This window comes from Pristiophorus japonicus, unplaced genomic scaffold, assembly GCF_044704955.1.
Source record: "Pristiophorus japonicus isolate sPriJap1 unplaced genomic scaffold, sPriJap1.hap1 HAP1_SCAFFOLD_30, whole genome shotgun sequence".
Lineage (NCBI taxonomy): Eukaryota > Metazoa > Chordata > Chondrichthyes > Pristiophoridae > Pristiophorus > Pristiophorus japonicus.
In genome coordinates, this window is record NW_027252779.1 from 12,022,593 (window position 1) to 12,043,033 (window position 20,441).

Genomic DNA, 20,441 nt, shown 5'->3' on the forward strand with positions numbered 1-20,441 from the left:
GGCTCGAGGGGCTGAATGGCCGCCTCCTGTTCTTGTGCAACAGGCTCGAGGGGCTGAATGGCCTCCTCCTGTTCGTCTACAACAGGCTCGAGGGGCTGAATGGGCCTCCTCCTGTTCCTGTGTAATAGGCTCGAGGGGCTGAATGGCCTCCTCCTGTTCCTGTGCAACAGGCTCGAGGGGCTGAATGGCCTCCTCCTGTTCCTCTACAACAGGCTCGAGGGGCTGAATGGGCCTCCTCCTATTCCTGTGTAATAGGCTCGAGGGGCTGAATGGCCTCCTCCTGTTCCTGTGCAACAGGCTCGAGGGGCTGAATGGCCTCCTACTGTTCCTCTACAACAGGCTCGAGGGGCTGAATGGGCCTCCTCCTGTTCCTGTGTAATAGGCTCGAGGGGCTGAATGGCCGCCCCCTGTTCCTGTGCAACAGGATCGAGGGGCTGAATGGCCTCCTCCTGTTCCTCTACTACAGGCTCGAGGGGCTGAATGGGCCTCCTCCCGTTCCTGTGTAATAGGCTCGAGGGGCTGAATGGCCGCCTCCTGTTCTTGTGCAACAGGCTCGAGGGGCTGAATGGCCTCCTCCTATTCCTCTACAACAGGCTCGAGGGGCTGAATGGGCCTCCTCCTGTACCTGTGTAATAGGCTCGAGGGGCTGAATGGCCTCCTCCTGTTCCTGTGCAACAGGCTCGAGGTGCTGAATGGCCTCCTCCTGTTCCTCTACAACAGGTTCGAGGGGCTGAATAGGCCTTCTCCTGTTCCTGTGTAATAGGCTCGAGGAGCTGAATGGCCGCCTCCTGTTCTTGTGCAACAGGCTTGAGGGGCTGAATGGCCTCCTCCTGCTCCTCTACAACAGGCTCGAGGGGCTGAATGGGCCTCCTCCTGTTCCTGTGAAATAGGCTCGAGGGGCTGAATGGCCGCCTCCTGTTCCTGTGCAACAGGCTCGAGGGGCTGAATGGCCTCCTCCTGTTCCTCTACGACAGGCTCGTGGGGCTGAATGGGTCTCCTCCTGTTCCTGTGTAATAGGCTTGAGGGGCTGAATGGCCTCCTCCTGTTCCTGTGCAACAGGCTCGAGGGGCTGAATGGCCTCCTCCTGTTCCTCTACAACAGGCTCGAGGGGCTGAATGGGCCGCCTCCTGTTCCTGTGCAACAGGCTCGAGGGGCTGAATGGGCCTCCTCCTGTTCCTGTGCAACAGGCTCGAGGAACTGAATGGGCCGCCTCCTGTTCCTGTGCAACAGGCTCGAGGGGCTGAATGGGCCTCCTCCTGTTCCTGTGCAACAGGCTCGAGGGGCTGAATGGCCTCCTCCTGTTCCTCGACAACAGGCTCGAGGGGCTGAATGGGCCGCCTCCTGTTCCTGTGCAACAGGCTCGAGGGGCTGAATGGCCTCCTCCTGTTCCTCTACAACAGGCTCGAGGGGCTGAATGGGCCGCCTCCTGTTCCTGTGCAACAGGCTCGAGGGGCTGAATGGCCGCCTCCTGTTCCTGTGCAACAGGCTCGAGGGGCTGAATGGCCGCCTCCTGTTCCTGTGCAACAGGCTCGAGGGGCTGAATGGGCCTCCTCCTGTTCCTGTGCAACAGGCTCGAGGGGCTGAATGGCCTCCTCCTGTTCCTCTACAACAGGCTCGAGGGGCTGAATGGGCCGCCTCCTGTTCCTGTGCAACAGGCTCGAGGGGCTGAATGGCCGCCTCCTGTTCCTGTGCAACAGGCTCGAGGGGCTGAATGGCCGCCTCCTGTTCCTGTGCAACAGGCTCGATGGGCTGAATGGCCTCCTCCTGTTCCTCTACAACAGGCTCGAGGGGCTGAATGGGCCTCCTCCTGTTCCTGTGTAATAGTCTCGAGGGGCTGAATGGCCACCTCCTGTTCCTGTGCAACAGGCTCGAGGGGCTGAATGGCCTCCTCCTGTTCCTCTACAACAGGCTCGAGGGGCTGAATGGCCTCCTCCTGTTCCTCTACAACAGGCTCGATTGGCTGAATGGGCCTCTTCCTGTTCCTGTGTAATAGGCTCAAGGGGCTGAATGGCCTCCTCCTCTTCCTGTGCAACAGGCTCGAGGGGCTGAATGGCCTCCTCCTGTTCCTCTACAACAGGCTCGAGGGGCTGAATGGGCCTCCTCCTGTTCCTGTGTAATAGACTCGAGGGGCTGAATGGCCGCCTCCAGTTCCTGTGCAACAGGCTCGATGGGCTGAATGGCCTCCTCCTGTTCCTCTACAACAGGTTCGAGGGGCTGAATAGGCCTCCTCCTGTTCCTGTGTAATAGGCTCGAGGAGCTGAATGGCCGCCTCCTGTTCTTGTGCAACAGGCTTGAGGGGCTGAATGGCCTCCTCCTGCTCCTCTACAACAGGCTCGAGGGGCTGAATGGGCCTCCTCCTGTTCCTGTGTAATAGGCTCGAGGGGCTGAATGGCCTCCTCCTGTTCCTCTACAACAGGCTCGAGGGGCTGAATGGGCCGCCTCCTGTTCCTGTGCAACAGGCTCGAGGGGCTGAATGGCCGCCTCCTGTTCCTGTGCAACAGGCTCGAGGGGCTGAATGGCCGCCTCCTGTTCCTGTGCAACAGGCTCGAGGGGCTGAATGGCCTCCTCCTGTTCCTCTACAACAGGCTCGAGGGGCTGAATGGGCCTCCTCCTGTTCCTGTGTAATAGTCTCGAGGGGCTGAATGGCCACCTCCTGTTCCTGTGCAACAGGCTCGAGGGGCTGAATGGCCTCCACCTGTTCCTCTACAACAGGCTCGAGGGGCTGAATGGCCTCCTCCTGTTCCTCTACAACAGGCTCGATTGGCTGAATGGGCCTCTTCCTGTTCCTGTGTAATAGGCTCAAGGGGCTGAATGGCCTCCTCCTCTTCCTGTGCAACAGGCTCGAGGGGCTGAATGGCCTCCTCCTGTTCCTCTACAACAGGCTCGAGGGGCTGAATGGGCCTCCTCCTGTTCCTGTGTAATAGACTCGAGGGGCTGAATGGCCGCCTCCAGTTCCTGTGCAACAGGCTCGATGGGCTGAATGGCCTCCTCCTGTTCCTCTACAACAGGTTCGAGGGGCTGAATAGGCCTTCTCCTGTTCCTGTGTAATAGGCTCGAGGAGCTGAATGGCCGCCTCCTGTTCTTGTGCAACAGGCTTGAGGGGCTGAATGGCCTCCTCCTGCTCCTCTACAACAGGCTCGAGGGGCTGAATGGGCCTCCTCCTGTTCCTGTGAAATAGGCTCGAGGGGCTGAATGGCCGCCTCCTGTTCCTGTGCAACAGGCTCGAGGGGCTGAATGGCCTCCTCCTGTTCCTCTACGACAGGCTCGTGGGGCTGAATGGGTCTCCTCCTGTTCCTGTGTAATAGGCTTGAGGGGCTGAATGGCCTCCTCCTGTTCCTGTGCAACAGGCTCGAGGGGCTGAATGGCCTCCTCCTGTTCCTCTACAACAGGCTCGAGGGGCTGAATGGGCCGCCTCCTGTTCCTGTGCAACAGGCTCGAGGGGCTGAATGGGCCTCCTCCTGTTCCTGTGCAACAGGCTCGAGGAACTGAATGGGCCGCCTCCTGTTCCTGTGCAACAGGCTCGAGGGGCTGAATGGGCCTCCTCCTGTTCCTGTGCAACAGGCTCGAGGGGCTGAATGGCCTCCTCCTGTTCCTCGACAACAGGCTCGAGGGGCTGAATGGGCCGCCTCCTGTTCCTGTGCAACAGGCTCGAGGGGCTGAATGGCCTCCTCCTGTTCCTCTACAACAGGCTCGAGGGGCTGAATGGGCCGCCTCCTGTTCCTGTGCAACAGGCTCGAGGGGCTGAATGGCCGCCTCCTGTTCCTGTGCAACAGGCTCGAGGGGCTGAATGGCCGCCTCCTGTTCCTGTGCAACAGGCTCGAGGGGCTGAATGGGCCTCCTCCTGTTCCTGTGCAACAGGCTCGAGGGGCTGAATGGCCTCCTCCTGTTCCTCTACAACAGGCTCGAGGGGCTGAATGGGCCGCCTCCTGTTCCTGTGCAACAGGCTCGAGGGGCTGAATGGCCGCCTCCTGTTCCTGTGCAACAGGCTCGAGGGGCTGAATGGCCGCCTCCTGTTCCTGTGCAACAGGCTCGATGGGCTGAATGGCCTCCTCCTGTTCCTCTACAACAGGCTCGAGGGGCAGAATGGGCCTCCTCCTGTTCCTGTGTAATAGTCTCGAGGGGCTGAATGGCCACCTCCTGTTCCTGTGCAACAGGCTCGAGGGGCTGAATGGCCTCCTCCTGTTCCTCTACAACAGGCTCGAGGGGCTGAATGGCCTCCTCCTGTTCCTCTACAACAGGCTCGATTGGCTGAATGGGCCTCTTCCTGTTCCTGTGTAATAGGCTCAAGGGGCTGAATGGCCTCCTCCTCTTCCTGTGCAACAGGCTCGAGGGGCTGAATGGCCTCCTCCTGATCCTCTACAACAGGCTCGAGGGGCTGAATGGGCCTCCTCCTGTTCCTGTGTAATAGACTCGAGGGGCTGAATGGCCGCCTCCAGTTCCTGTGCAACAGGCTCGATGGGCTGAATGGCCTCCTCCTGTTCCTCTACAACAGGTTCGAGGGGCTGAATAGGCCTCCTCCTGTTCCTGTGTAATAGGCTCGAGGAGCTGAATGGCCGCCTCCTGTTCTTGTGCAACAGGCTTGAGGGGCTGAATGGCCTCCTCCTGCTCCTCTACAACAGGCTCGAGGGGCTGAATGGGCCTCCTCCTGTTCCTGTGTAATAGGCTCGAGGGGCTGAATGGCCTCCTCCTGTTCCTCTACAACAGGCTCGAGGGGCTGAATGGGCCGCCTCCTGTTCCTGTGCAACAGGCTCGAGGGGCTGAATGGCCGCCTCCTGTTCCTGTGCAACAGGCTCGAGGGGCTGAATGGCCGCCTCCTGTTCCTGTGCAACAGGCTCGAGGGGCTGAATGGCCTCCTCCTGTTCCTCTACAACAGGCTCGAGGGGCTGAATGGGCCTCCTCCTGTTCCTGTGTAATAGTCTCGAGGGGCTGAATGGCCACCTCCTGTTCCTGTGCAACAGGCTCGAGGGGCTGAATGGCCTCCTCCTGTTCCTCTACAACAGGCTCGAGGGGCTGAATGGCCTCCTCCTGTTCCTCTACAACAGGCTCGATTGGCTGAATGGGCCTCTTCCTGTTCCTGTGTAATAGGCTCAAGGGGCTGAATGGCCTCCTCCTCTTCCTGTGCAACAGGCTCGAGGGGCTGAATGGCCTCCTCCTGTTCCTCTACAACAGGCTCGAGGGGCTGAATGGGCCGCCTCCTGTTCCTGTGCAACAGGCTCGAGGGGCTGAATGGCCTCCTCCTGTTCCTCTACAACAGGCTCGAGGGGCTGAATGGGCCGCCTCCTGTTCCTGTGCAACAGGCTCGAGGGGCAGAATGGCCGCCTCCTGTTCCTGTGCAACAGGCTCGAGGGGCTGAATGGCCGCCTCCTGTTCCTGTGCAACAGGCTCGAGGGGCTGAATGGGCCTCCTCCTGTTCCTGTGCAACAGGCTCGAGGGGCTGAATGGCCTCCTCCTGTTCCTCTACAACAGGCTCGAGGGGCTGAATGGGCCGCCTCCTGTTCCTGTGCAACAGGCTCGAGGGGCTGAATGGCCGCCTCCTGTTCCTGTGCAACAGGCTCGAGGGGCTGAATGGCCGCCTCCTGTTCCTGTGCAACAGGCTCGAGGGGCTGAATGGCCGCCTCCTGTTCCTGTGCAACAGGCTCGAGGGGCTGAATGGCCTCCTCCTGTTCCTCTACAACAGGCTCGAGGGGCTGAATGGGCCTCCTCCTGTTCCTGTGTAATAGTCTCGAGGGGCTGAATGGCCACCTCCTGTTCCTGTGCAACAGGCTCGAGGGGCTGAATGGCCTCCTCCTGTTCCTCTACAACAGGCTCGAGGGGCTGAATGGCCTCCTCCTGTTCCTCTACAACAGGCTCGATTGGCTGAATGGGCCTCTTCCTGTTCCTGTGTAATAGGCTCAAGGGGCTGAATGGCCTCCTCCTCTTCCTGTGCAACAGGCTCGAGGGGCTGAATGGCCTCCTCCTGTTCCTCTACAACAGGCTCGAGGGGCTGAATGGGCCTCCTCCTGTTCCTGTGTAATAGACTCGAGGGGCTGAATGGCCGCCTCCAGTTCCTGTGCAACAGGCTCGATGGGCTGAATGGCCTCCTCCTGTTCCTCTACAACAGGTTCGAGGGGCTGAATAGGACTCCTCCTGTTCCTGTGTAATAGGCTCGAGGAGCTGAATGGCCGCCTCCTGTTCTTGTGCAACAGGCTTGAGGGGCTGAATGGCCTCCTCCTGCTCCTCTACAACAGGCTCGAGGGGCTGAATGGGCCTCCTCCTGTTCCTGTGTAATAGGCTCGAGGGGCTGAATGGCCGCCTCCTGTTCCTGTGCAACAGGCTCGAGGGGCTGAATGGCCTCCTCCTGTTCCTCTACAACAGGCTCGAGGGGCTGAATGGGCCTCCTCATGTTCCTGTGTAATAGGCTCGAGGGGCTGAATGGCCGCCTCCTGTTCTTGTGCAACAGGCTCGAGGGGCTGAATGGCCTCCTCCTGTTCGTCTACAACAGGCTCGAGGGGCTGAATGGGCCTCCTCCTGTTCCTGTGTAATAGGCTCGAGGGGCTGAATGGCCTCCTCCTGTTCCTGTGCAACAGGCTCGAGGGGCTGAATGGCCTCCTCCTGTTCCTCTACAACAGGCTCGAGGGGCTGAATAGGACTCCTCCTGTTCCTGTGTAATAGGCTCGAGGAGCTGAATGGCCGCCTCCTGTTCTTGTGCAACAGGCTTGAGGGGCTGAATGGCCTCCTCCTGCTCCTCTACAACAGGCTCGAGGGGCTGAATGGGCCTCCTCCTGTTCCTGTGTAATAGGCTCGAGGGGCTGAATGGCCTCCTCCTGTTCCTGTGCAACAGGCTTGAGGGGCTGAATGGCCTCCTCCTGTTCCTCTACAACAGGCTCGAGGGGCTGAAAGGGCCTCCTCATGTTCCTGTGTAATAGGCTCGAGGGGCTGAATGGCCGCCTCCTGTTCCTGTGCAACAGGCTCGAGGGGCTGAATGGCCTCCTCCTGTTCCTCTACAACAGGCTCGAGGGGCTGAATGGGCCTCCTCATGTTCCTGTGTAATAGGCTCGAGGGGCTGAATGGCCGCCTCCTGTTCTTGTGCAACAGGCTCGAGGGGCTGAATGGCCTCCTCCTGTTCGTCTACAACAGGCTCGAGGGGCTGAATGGGCCTCCTCCTGTTCCTGTGTAATAGGCTCGAGGGGCTGAATGGCCTCCTCCTGTTCCTGTGCAACAGGCTCGAGGGGCTGAATGGCCTCCTCCTGTTCCTCTACAACAGGCTCGAGGGGCTGAATGGGCCTCCTCCTATTCCTGTGTAATAGGCTCGAGGGGCTGAATGGCCTCCTCCTGTTCCTGTGCAACAGGCTCGAGGGGCTGAATGGCCTCCTACTGTTCCTCTACAACAGGCTCGAGGGGCTGAATGGGCCTCCTCCTGTTCCTGTGTAATAGTCTCGAGGGGCTGAATGGCCACCTCCTGTTCCTGTGCAACAGGCTCGAGGGGCTGAATGGCCTCCTCCTGTTCCTCTACAACAGGCTCGAGGGGCTGAATGGCCTGCTCCTGTTCCTCTACAACAGGCTCGATTGGCTGAATGGGCCTCTTCCTGTTCCTGTGTAATAGGCTCAAGGGGCTGAATGGCCTCCTCCTCTTCCTGTGCAACAGGCTCGAGGGGCTGAATGGCCTCCTCCTGTTCCTCTACAACAGGCTCGAGGGGCTGAATGGGCCGCCTCCTGTTCCTGTGCAACAGGCTCGAGGGGCTGAATGGCCTCCTCCTGTTCCTCTACAACAGGCTCGAGGGGCTGAATGGGCCGCCTCCTGTTCCTGTGCAACAGGCTCGAGGGGCAGAATGGCCGCCTCCTGTTCCTGTGCAACAGGCTCGAGGGGCTGAATGGCCGCCTCCTGTTCCTGTGCAACAGGCTCGAGGGGCTGAATGGGCCTCCTCCTGTTCCTGTGCAACAGGCTCGAGGGGCTGAATGGCCTCCTCCTGTTCCTCTACAACAGGCTCGAGGGGCTGAATGGGCCGCCTCCTGTTCCTGTGCAACAGGCTCGAGGGGCTGAATGGCCGCCTCCTGTTCCTGTGCAACAGGCTCGAGGGGCTGAATGGCCGCCTCCTGTTCCTGTGCAACAGGCTCGAGGGGCTGAATGGCCTCCTCCTGTTCCTCTACAACAGGCTCGAGGGGCTGAATGGGCCTCCTCCTGTTCCTGTGTAATAGTCTCGAGGGGCTGAATGGCCACCTCCTGTTCCTGTGCAACAGGCTCGAGGGGCTGAATGGCCTCCTCCTGTTCCTCTACAACAGGCTCGAGGGGCTGAATGGCCTCCTCCTGTTCCTCTACAACAGGCTCGATTGGCTGAATGGGCCTCTTCCTGTTCCTGTGTAATAGGCTCAAGGGGCTGAATGGCCTCCTCCTCTTCCTGTGCAACAGGCTCGAGGGGCTGAATGGCCTCCTCCTGTTCCTCTACAACAGGCTCGAGGGGCTGAATGGGCCTCCTCCTGTTCCTGTGTAATAGACTCGAGGGGCTGAATGGCCGCCTCCAGTTCCTGTGCAACAGGCTCGATGGGCTGAATGGCCTCCTCCTGTTCCTCTACAACAGGTTCGAGGGGCTGAATAGGACTCCTCCTGTTCCTGTGTAATAGGCTCGAGGAGCTGAATGGCCGCCTCCTGTTCTTGTGCAACAGGCTTGAGGGGCTGAATGGCCTCCTCCTGCTCCTCTACAACAGGCTCGAGGGGCTGAATGGGCCTCCTCCTGTTCCTGTGTAATAGGCTCGAGGGGCTGAATGGCCGCCTCCTGTTCCTGTGCAACAGGCTCGAGGGGCTGAATGGCCTCCTCCTGTTCCTCTACAACAGGCTCGAGGGGCTGAATGGGCCTCCTCATGTTCCTGTGTAATAGGCTCGAGGGGCTGAATGGCCGCCTCCTGTTCTTGTGCAACAGGCTCGAGGGGCTGAAGGGCCTCCTCCTGTTCGTCTACAACAGGCTCGAGGGGCTGAATGGGCCTCCTCCTGTTCCTGTGTAATAGGCTCGAGGGGCTGAATGGCCTCCTCCTGTTCCTGTGCAACAGGCTCGAGGGGCTGAATGGCCTCCTCCTGTTCCTCTACAACAGGCTCGAGGGGCTGAATAGGACTCCTCCTGTTCCTGTGTAATAGGCTCGAGGAGCTGAATGGCCGCCTCCTGTTCTTGTGCAACAGGCTTGAGGGGCTGAATGGCCTCCTCCTGCTCCTCTACAACAGGCTCGAGGGGCTGAATGGGCCTCCTCCTGTTCCTGTGTAATAGGCTCGAGGGGCTGAATGGCCTCCTCCTGTTCCTGTGCAACAGGCTTGAGGGGCTGAATGGCCTCCTCCTGTTCCTCTACAACAGGCTCGAGGGGCTGAAAGGGCCTCCTCATGTTCCTGTGTAATAGGCTCGAGGGGCTGAATGGCCGCCTCCTGTTCCTGTGCAACAGGCTCGAGGGGCTGAATGGCCTCCTCCTGTTCCTCTACAACAGGCTCGAGGGGCTGAATGGGCCTCCTCATGTTCCTGTGTAATAGGCTCGAGGGGCTGAATGGCCGCCTCCTGTTCTTGTGCAACAGGCTCGAGGGGCTGAATGGCCTCCTCCTGTTCGTCTACAACAGGCTCGAGGGGCTGAATGGGCCTCCTCCTGTTCCTGTGTAATAGGCTCGAGGGGCTGAATGGCCTCCTCCTGTTCCTGTGCAACAGGCTCGAGGGGCTGAATGGCCTCCTCCTGTTCCTCTACAACAGGCTCGAGGGGCTGAATGGGCCTCCTCCTATTCCTGTGTAATAGGCTCGAGGGGCTGAATGGCCTCCTCCTGTTCCTGTGCAACAGGCTCGAGGGGCTGAATGGCCTCCTACTGTTCCTCTACAACAGGCTCGAGGGGCTGAATGGGCCTCCTCCTGTTCCTGTGTAATAGGCTCGAGGGGCTGAATGGCCGCCCCCTGTTCCTGTGCAACAGGATCGAGGGGCTGAATGGCCTCCTCCTGTTCCTCTACTACAGGCTCGAGGGGCTGAATGGGCCTCCTCCCGTTCCTGTGTAATAGGCTCGAGGGGCTGAATGGCCGCCTCCTGTTCTTGTGCAACAGGCTCGAGGGGCTGAATGGCCTCCTCCTATTCCTCTACAACAGGCTCGAGGGGCTGAATGGGCCTCCTCCTGTACCTGTGTAATAGGCTCGAGGGGCTGAATGGCCTCCTCCTGTTCCTGTGCAACAGGCTCGAGGTGCTGAATGGCCTCCTCCTGTTCCTCTACAACAGGCTCGAGGGGCTGAAAGGGCCTCCTCATGTTCCTGTGTAATAGGCACGAGGGGCTGAATGGCCGCCTCCTGTTCCTGTGCAACAGGCTCGAGGGGCTGAATGGCCTCCTCCTGTTCCTCTACAACAGGCTCGAGGGGCTGAAAGGGCCTCCTCATGTTCCTGTGTAATAGGCTCGAGGGGCTGAATGGCCGCCTCCTGTTCTTGTGCAACAGGCTTGAGGGGCTGAATGGCCTCCTGATGTTCCTCTACAACAGGCTCGTGGGGCTGAATGGGCCTCCTCCTGTTCCTGTGTAATAGGCTCGATGGGCTGAATGGCCTCCTCCTGTTCCTATGCAACAGGCTCGAGGGGCTGAATGGCCTCCTCCTGTTCCTCTACAACAGGCTCGAGGGGCTGAATGGGCCTCCTCATGTTCCTGTGTAATAGGCTCGAGGGGCTGAATGGCCGCCTCCTGTTCCTCTGCAACAGGTTCGAGGGGCTGAATGGCCTCCTCCTGTTCCTCTACAACAGGCTCGAGGGGCTGAATAGGCCTCCTCATGTTCCTGTGTAATAGGCTCGAGGGGCTGAATGGCCGCCTCCTGTTCCTGTGCAACAGGCTCGAGGGGCTGTATGGCCTCCTCCTGTTCCTCTACAACAGGCTCGAGGGGCTGAATGGGCCGCCTCCTGTTCCTGTGTAATAGGCTCGAGGGGCTGAATGGCCGCCTCCTGTTCTTGTGCAACAGGCTCGAGGGGCTGAATGGCCTCCTCCTGTTCCTCTACAACAGGCTCGAGGGGCTGAATGGGCCTCCTCCTGTTTCTGTGTAATAGGCTCGAGGGGCTGAATGGCCTCCTCCTGTTCCTGTGCAACAGGCTCGAGGGGCTGAATGGCCTCCTCCTGTTCCTCTACAACAGGCTCGAGGGGCTGAATGGGCTTCCTCCTGTTCCTGTGTAATAGGCTCGAGGGGCTGAATGGCCTCCTCCTGTTCCTGTGCAACAGGCTCGAGGGGCTGAATGGCCTCCTCCTGTTCCTCTACAACAGGCTCGAGGGGCTGAATGGGCCTCCTCCTGTTCCTGCGTAATAGGCTCGAGGGGCTGAATGGCCGCCCCCTGTTCCTGTGCAACAGGCTCGAGGGGCTGAATGGCCTCCTCCTGTTCCTCTACAACAGGCCCGAGGGGCTGAATGGGTCTCCTCCTGTTCCTGTGTAATAGGCTCGCGGGGCTGAATGGCCGCCTCCTTTTCCTGTGCAACAGGCTCGAGGGGCTGAATGGCCTCCTCCTGTTCCTCTACAACAGGCTCGAGGGGCTGAATGGGCCTCCTCCTGTTCCTGTGTAATAGGCTCGAGGGGCTGAATGGCCGCCTCCTGTTCTTGTGCAAAAGGCTCGAGGGGCTGAATGGCCTCCTACTGTTCCTCTACAACAGGCTCGAGGGGCTGAATGGGCCTCCTCATGTTCCTGTGTAATAGGCTCGAGGGGCTGAATGGCCGCCTCCTGTTCCTCTGCAACAGGCTCGAGGGGCTGAATGGCCTCCTCCTGATCCTGTACAACAGGCTCGAGGGGCTGAATGGGCGCCTCCTGTTCTTGTGCAAAAGGCTCGAGGGGCTGAATGGCCTCCTACTGTTCCTCTACAACAGGCTCGAGGGGCTGAATGGGCCTCCTCATGTTCCTGTGTAATAGGCTCGAGGGGCTGAATGGCCGCCTCCTGTTCCTCTGCAACAGGCTCGAGGGGCTGAATGGCCTCCTCCTGATCCTGTACAACAGGCTCGAGGGGCTGAATGGGCCTCCTCATGTTCCTGTGTAATAGGCTCGAGGGGCTGAATGGCCGCCTCCTGTTCCTGTGCAACAGGCTCGAGGGGCTGTATGGCCTCCTCCTATTCCTCTACAACAGGCACGAGGGGCTGAATGGGCCTCCTCCTGTTCCTGTGTAATAGGCTCGAGGGGCTGAATGGCTGCCTCCTGTTCTTGTGCAACAGGCTCGAGGGGCTGAATGGCTTCCTCCTGTTCCTCTACAACAGGCTCGAGGGGCTGAATGGGCATCCTCCTGTTCCTGTGTAATAGGCTCGAGGGGCTGAATGGCCTCCTGCTGTTCCTGTGCAACAGGCTCTAGGTGCTGAATGGCCTCCTCCTGTTCCTCTACAACAGGCTCGAGGGGCTGAATGGCCTCCTCCTGTTCCTCTACAACAGGCTCGAGGGGCTGAATGGGCCTCTTCCTGTTCCTGTGTAATAGGCTCAAGGGGCTGAATGGCCTCCTCCTCTTCCTGTGCAACAGGCTCGAGGGGCTGAATGGCCTCCTCCTGTTCCTCTACAACAGGCTCGTGGGGCTGAATGGGCCTCCTCCTGTTCCTGTGTAATAGGCTCGAGGGGCTGAATGGCCGCCTCCTGTTCCTGTGCAACAGGCTCGATGGGCTGAATGGCCTCCTCCTGTTCCTCTACAACAGGCTCGAGGGGCTGAATAGGCCTCCTCCTGTTCCTGTGTAATAGGCTCGAGGAGCTGAATGGCCGCCTCCTGTTCTTGTGCAACAGGCTTGAGGGGCTGAATGGCCTCCTCCTGTTCCTCTACAACAGGCTCGAGAGGCTGAATGGGCCTCCTCCTGTTCCTGTGTAATAGGCTCGAGGGGCTGAATGGCCTCCTCCTGTTCCTGTGCAACAGGCTCGAGGGGCTGAATGGCCTCCTCCTGTTCCTCTACAACAGGCTCGAGGGGCTGAAAGGGCCTCCTCATGTTCCTGTGTAATAGGCTCGAGGGGCTGAATGGACGCCTCCTGTTCCTGTGCAACAGGCTCGAGGGGCTGAATGGCCTCCTCCTGTTCCTCTACAACAGGCTCGAGGGGCTGAATGGGCCTCCTCCTGTTCCTGTGTAATAGGCTCGAGGGGCTGAATGGCCGCCTCCAGTTCTTGTGCAACAGGCTCGAGGGGCTGAATGGCCTCCTCCTGTTCCTCTACAACAGGCTCGAGGGGCTGAATGGGCCTCCTCCTGTTCCTGTGTATTAGGCTCGAGGGGCTGAATGGCCTCCTCCTGTTCCTGTGCAACAGGCTCGAGGGGCTGAATGGCCTCCTCCTGTTCCTCTACAACAGGCTCGAGGGGCTGAATGGGCCTCCTCCTATTCCTGTGTAATAGGCTCGAGGGGCTGAATGGCCTCCTCCTGTTCCTGTGCAACAGGCTCGAGGGGCTGAATGGCCTCCTCCTGTTCCTCTACAACAGGCTCGAGGGGCTGAATGGGCCTCCTCCTGTTCCTGTGTAATAGGCTCGAGGGGCTGAATGGCCGCCCCCTGTTCCTGTTCAACAGGCTCGAGGGGCTGAATGGCCTCCTCCTGTTCCTCTACTACAGGCTCGAGGGGCTGAATGGGCCTCCTCCCGTTCCTGTGTAATAGGCTCGAGGGGCTGAATGGCCTCCTCCTGTTCCTGTGCAACAGGCTCGAGGTGCTGAATGGCTTCCTCCTGTTCCTCTGCAACAGGCTCGAGGGGCTGAATGGGCCTCCTCCTGTTCCTGTGTAATAGGCTCGAGGGGCTGAATGGCCGACTCCTATTCCTCTACAACAGGCTCGAGGGGCAGAATGGGCCTCCTCCTGTTCCTGTGTAATAGGCTCGAGGGGCTGAATGGCCGCCCCCTGTTCCTGTTCAACAGGCTCGAGGGGCTGAATGGCCTCCTCCTGTTCCTCTACTACAGGCTCGAGGGGCTGAATGGGCCTCCTCCCGTTCCTGTGTAATAGGCTCGAGGGGCTGAATGGTCGCCTCCTGTTCTTGTGCAACAGGCTCGAGGGGCTGAATGGCCTCCTCCTGTATCTCTACAACAGGCTCGAGGGGCTGAATGGGCCTCCTCCTGTTCCTGTGTAATAGGCTCGAGGGGCTGAATGGCCGCCTCCTATTGCTGTGCAACAGGCTCGAGGGGCTGAATGGCCTCCTCCTGTTCCTCTACAACAGGCTCGAGGGGCTGAATGGGCCTCCTCCTGTTCCTGTGTAATAGGCTCGAGGGGCTGAATGGCCGCCTCCTGTTCCTGTGCAACAGGCTCGAGGGGCTGAATGGCCGCCTCCTATTCCTGTGCAACAGGCTCGAGGGGCTGAATGGCCTCCTCCTGTTCCTCTACAACAGGCTCGAGGGGCTGAATGGGCCTCCTCCTCTTCCTGTGTAATAAGCTCGAGGGGCTGAATGGCCTCCTCCTGTTCCTCTACAACAGGCTCGAGGGGCTGAATGGGCCTCCTCCTGTTCCTGTGTAATAGGCTCGAGGGGCTGAATGGCCACCTACTATTCCTGTGCAACAGGCTCGAGGGGCTGAATGGCCTCCTCCTGTTCCTCTACAACAGGCTCGATGGGCTGAATGGGCCTCCTCCTCTTCCTGTGTAATAGGCTCGAGGGGCTCAATGGCCTCCTCCTGTTCCTCTACAACAGGCTCGAGGGGCTGAATGGGCCTCCTCCTGTTCCTGTATAATAGTTTCGAGGGGCTGAATGGCCGCTTCCTGTTCCTGTGCAACAGGTTCGAGGGGCTGAATGGCCGCCTCCTGTTCTTGTGCAACAGGATCGAGGGGCTGAATGGCCTCCTCCTGTTCCTCTACAACAGGCTCGAGGGGCTGAATGGGCCTCCTCCTGTTCCTGTGTAATAGGCTCGAGGGGCTGAATGGCCTCCTCCTGTTCCTGTGCAACAGGCTCGAGGGGCTGAACGGCCTCCTCCTGTTCCTCTACAACAGGCTCGAGGGGCTGAATGGGCCTCCTCCTGTTCCTGTGTAATAGGCTCGAGGGGCTGAATGGCCGCCTCCTGTTCCTGTGCAACAGGCTCGAGGGGCTGAATGGCCTCCTCCTGTTCCTCTACAACAGGCTCGAGGGGCTGAATGGGCCTCCTCCTGTTCCTGTGTAATAGGCTCGAGGGGCTGAATGGCCGCCTCCTGTTCCTGTGCAACAGGCTCGAGGGGCTGAATGGCCTCCTCCTGTTCCTCTACTACAGGCTCGAGGGGCTGAATGGGTCTCCTCCTGTTCCTGTGTAATAGGCTCGAGGGGCTGAATGGCCTCCTCCTGTTCCTGTGCAACAGGCTCGAGGGGCTGAATGGCCTCATCCTGTTCCTCTACAACAGGCTCGAGGGGCTGAATGGGCCGCCTCCTGTTCCTGTGCAACAGGCTCGAGGGGCTGAATGGGCCTCCTCCTGTTCCTGTGCAACAGGCTCGAGGGGCTGAATGGGCCTCCTCCTGTTCCTGTGTAATAGGCTCGAGGGGCTGAATGGCCGCCTCCTGTTCCTGTGCAACAGGCTCGAGGGGCTGAATGGCCTCCTCCTGTTCCTCTACTACAGGCTCGAGGGGCTGAATGGGTCTCCTCCTGTTCCTGTGTAATAGGCTCGAGGGGCTGAATGGCCTCCTCCTGTTGCTGTGCAACAGGCTCGAGGGGCTGAATGGCCTCCTCCTGTTCCTCTACAACAGGCTCGAGGGGCTGAATGGGCCGCCTCCTGTTCCTGTGCAACAGGCTCGAGGGGCTGAATGGCCTCCTCCTGTTCCTCTGCAACAGGCTCGAGGGGCTGAATGGGCCTCCTCCTGTTCCTGTGAAATAGGCTCGAGGGGCTGAATGGCCGCCTCCTGTTCCTGTGCAACAGGCTCGAGGGGCTGAATGGCCTCCTCCTGTTCCTCTACGACAGGCTCGTGGGGCTGAATAGGTCTCCTCCTGTTCCTGTGTAATAGGCTTGAGGGGCTGAATGGCCTCCTCCTGTTCCTGTGCAACAGGCTCGAGGGGCTGAATGGCCTCCTCCTGTTCCTCTACAACAGGCTCGAGGGGCTGAATGGGCCGCCTCCTGTTCCTGTGCAACAGGCTCGAGGGGCTGAATGGGCCTCCTCCTGTTCCTGTGCAACAGGCTCGAGGAACTGAATGGGCCGCCTCCTGTTCCTGTGCAACAGGCTCGAGGGGCTGAATGGGCCTCCTCCTGTTCCTGTGCAACAGGCTCGAGGGGCTGAATGGCCTCCTCCTGTTCCTCTACAACAGGCTCGAGGGGCTGAATGGGCCGCCTCCTGTTCCTGTGCAACAGGCTCGAGGGGCTGAATGGCCTCCTCCTGTTCCTCTACAACAGGCTCGAGGGGCTGAATGGGCCGCCTCCTGTTCCTGTGCAACAGGCTCGAGGGGCTGAATGGCCGCCTCCTGTTCCTGTGCAACAGGCTCGAGGGGCTGAATGGCCGCCTCCTGTTCCTGTGCAACAGGCTCGAGGGGCTGAATGGCCTCCTCCTGTTCCTCTACAACAGGCTCGAGGGGCTGAATGGGCCGCCTCCTGTTCCTGTGCAACAGGCTCGAGGGGCTGAATGGCCGCCTCCTGTTCCTGTGCAACAGGCTCGAGGGGCTGAATGGCCGCCTCCTGTTCCTGTGCAACAGGCTCGAGGGGCTGAATGGCCTCCTCCTGTTCCTCTACAACAGGCTCGAGGGGCTGAATGGGCCTCCTCCTGTTCCTGTGTAATAGTATCGAGGGGCTGAATGGCCACCTCCTGTTCCTGTGCAACAGGCTCGAGGGGCTGAATGGCCTCCTCCTGTTCCTCTACAACAGGCTCGAGGGGCTGAATGGCCTCCTCCTGTTCCTCTACAACAGGCTCGATTGGCTGAATGGGCCTCTTCCTGTTCCTGTGTAATAGGCTCAAGGGGCTGAATGGCCTCCTCCTCTTCCTGTGCAACAGGCGCGAGGGGCTGAATGGGCCTCCTCCTGTTCCTGTGCAACAGGCTCGAGGAACTGAATGGGCCGCCTCCTGTTCCTGTGCAACAGGCTCGAGGGGCTGAATGGGCCTCCTCCTGTTCCTGTGCAACAGGCTCGAGGGGCTGAATGGCCTCCTCCTGTTCCTCTACAACAGGCTCGAGGGGCTGAATGGGCCGCCTCCTGTTCCTGTGCAACAGGCTCGAGGGGCTGAATGGCCTCCTCCTGTTCCTCTACAACAGGCTCGAGGGGCTGAATGGGCCGCCTCCTGTTCCTGTGCAACAGGCTCGAGGGGCTGAATGGCCGCCTCCTGTTCCTGTGCAACAGGCTCGAGGGGCTGAATGGCTGCCTCCTGTTCCTGTGCAACAGGCTCGAGGGGCTGAATGGCCTCCTCCTGTTCCTCTACAACAGGCTCGAGGGGCTGAATGGGCCGCCTCCTGTTCCTGTGCAACAGGCTCGAGGGGCTGAATGGCCGCCTCCTGTTCCTGTGCAACAGGCTCGAGGGGCTGAATGGCCGCCTCCTGTTCCTGTGCAACAGGCTCGAGGGGCTGAATGGCCTCCTCCTGTTCCTCTACAACAGGCTCGAGGGGCTGAATGGGCCTCCTCCTGTTCCTGTGTAATAGTCTCGAGGGGCTGAATGGCCACCTCCTGTTCCTGTGCAACAGGCTCGAGGGGCTGAATGGCCTCCTCCTGTTCCTCTACAACAGGCTCGAGGGGCTGAATGGCCTCCTCCTGTTCCTCTACAACAGGCTCGATTGGCTGAATGGGCCTCTTCCTGTTCCTGTGTAATAGGCTCAAGGGGCTGAATGGCCTCCTCCTCTTCCTGTGCAACAGCTTCGAGGGGCTGAATGGCCTCCTCCTGTTCCTCTACAACAGGCTCGAGGGGCTGAATGGGCCTCCTCCTGTTCCTGTGTAATAGACTCGAGGGGCTGAATGGCCGCCTCCAGTTCCTGTGCAACAGGCTCGATGGGCTGAATGGCGTCCTCCTGTTCCTCTACAACAGGTTCGAGGGGCTGAATAGGCCTCCTCCTGTTCCTGTGTAATAGGCTCGAGGAGCTGAATGGCCACCTCCTGTTCTTGTGCAACAGGCTAGAGGGGCTGAATGGCCTCCTCCTGCTCCTCTACAACAGGCTCGAGGGGCTGAATGGGCCTCCTCCTGTTCCTGTGTAATAGGCTCGAGGGGCTGAATGGCCTCCTCCTGTTCCTGTGCAACAGGCTCGAGGGGCTGAATGGCCTCCTCCTGTTCCTCTACAACAGGCTCGAGGGGCTGAAAGGGCCTCCTCATGTTCCTGTGTAATAGGCTCGAGGGGCTGAATGGCCGCCTCCTGTTCCTGTGCAACAGGCTCGAGGGGCTGAATGGCCTCCTCCTGTTCCTCTACAACAGGCTCGAGGGGCTGAATGGGCCTCCTCATGTTCCTGTGTAATAGGCTCGAGGGGCTGAATGGCCGCCTCCTGTTCTTGTGCAACAGGCTCGAGGGGCTGAATGGCCTCCTCCTGTTCGTCTACAACAGGCTCGAGGGGCTGAATGGGCCTCCTCCTGTTCCTGTGTAATAGGCTCGAGGGGCTGAATGGCCTCCTCCTGTTCCTGTGCAACAGGCTCGAGGGGCTGAATGGCCTCCTCCTGTTCCTCTACAACAGGCTCGAGGGGCTGAATGGGCCTCCTCCTATTCCTGTGTAATAGGCTCGAGGGGCTGAATGGCCTCCTCCTGTTCCTGTGCAACAGGCTCGAGGGGCTGAATGGCCTCCTACTGTTCCTCTACAACAGGCTCGAGGGGCTGAATGGGCCTCCTCCTGTTCCTGTGTAATAGGCTCGAGGGGCTGAATGGCCGCCCCCTGTTCCTGTGCAACAGGCTCGAGGGGCTGAATGGCCTCCTCCTGTTCCTCTACAACAGGCTCGAGGGGCTGAATGGGCCTCCTCCTGTTCCTGTGTAATAGGCTCGAGGGGCTGAATGGCCGCCTCCTGTTCCTGTGCAACAGGCTCGAGGGGCTGAATGGCCTCCTCCTGTTCCTCTACTACAGGCTCGAGGGGCTGAATGGGTCTCCTCCTGTTCCTGTGTAATAGGCTCGAGGGGCTGAATGGCCTCCTCCTGTTCCTGTGCAACAGGCTCGAGGGGCTGAATGGCCTCATCCTGTTCCTCTACAACAGGCTCGAGGGGCTGAATGGGCCGCCTCCTGTTCCTGTGCAACAGGCTCGAGGGGCTGAATGGGCCTCCTCCTGTTCCTGTGCAACAGGCTCGAGGGGCTGAATGGGCCTCCTCCTGTTCCTGTGTAATAGGCTCGAGGGGCTGAATGGCCGCCTCCTGTTCCTGTGCAACAGGCTCGAGGGGCTGAATGGCCTCCTCCTGTTCCTCTACTACAGGCTCGAGGGGCTGAATGGGTCTCCTCCTGTTCCTGTGTAATAGGCTCGAGGGGCTGAATGGCCTCCTCCTGTTGCTGTGCAACAGGCTCGAGGGGCTGAATGGCCTCCTCCTGTTCCTCTACAACAGGCTCGAGGGGCTGAATGGGCCGCCTCCTGTTCCTGTGCAACAGGCTCGAGGGGCTGAATGGCCTCCTCCTGTTCCTCTGCAACAGGCTCGAGGGGCTGAATGGGCCTCCTCCTGTTCCTGTGAAATAGGCTCGAGGGGCTGAATGGCCGCCTCCTGTTCCTGTGCAACAGGCTCGAGGGGCTGAATGGCCTCCTCCTGTTCCTCTACGACAGGCTCGTGGGGCTGAATAGGTCTCCTCCTGTTCCTGTGTAATAGGCTTGAGGGGCTGAATGGCCTCCTCCTGTTCCTGTGCAACAGGCTCGAGGGGCTGAATGGCCTCCTCCTGTTCCTCTACAACAGGCTCGAGGGGCTGAATGGGCCGCCTCCTGTTCCTGTGCAACAGGCTCGAGGGGCTGAATGGGCCTCCTCCTGTTCCTGTGCAACAGGCTCGAGGAACTGAATGGGCCGCCTCCTGTTCCTGTGCAACAGGCTCGAGGGGCTGAATGGGCCTCCTCCTGTTCCTGTGCAACAGGCTCGAGGGGCTGAATGGCCTCCTCCTGTTCCTCTACAACAGGCTCGAGGGGCTGAATGGGCCGCCTCCTGTTCCTGTGCAACAGGCTCGAGGGGCTGAATGGCCTCCTCCTGTTCCTCTACAACAGGCTCGAGGGGCTGAATGGGCCGCCTCCTGTTCCTGTGCAACAGGCTCGAGGGGCTGAATGGCCGCCTCCTGTTCCTGTGCAACAGGCTCGAGGGGCTGAATGGCCGCCTCCTGTTCCTGTGCAACAGGCTCGAGGGGCTGAATGGCCTCCTCCTGTTCCTCTACAACAGGCTCGAGGGGCTGAATGGGCCGCCTCCTGTTCCTGTGCAACAGGCTCGAGGGGCTGAATGGCCGCCTCCTGTTCCTGTGCAACAGGCTCGAGGGGCTGAATGGCCGCCTCCTGTTCCTGTGCAACAGGCTCGAGGGGCTGAATGGCCTCCTCCTGTTCCTCTACAACAGGCTCGAGGGGCTGAATGGGCCTCCTCCTGTTCCTGTGTAATAGTATCGAGGGGCTGAATGGCCACCTCCTGTTCCTGTGCAACAGGCTCGAGGGGCTGAATGGCCTCCTCCTGTTCCTCTACAACAGGCTCGAGGTGCTGAATGGCCTCCTC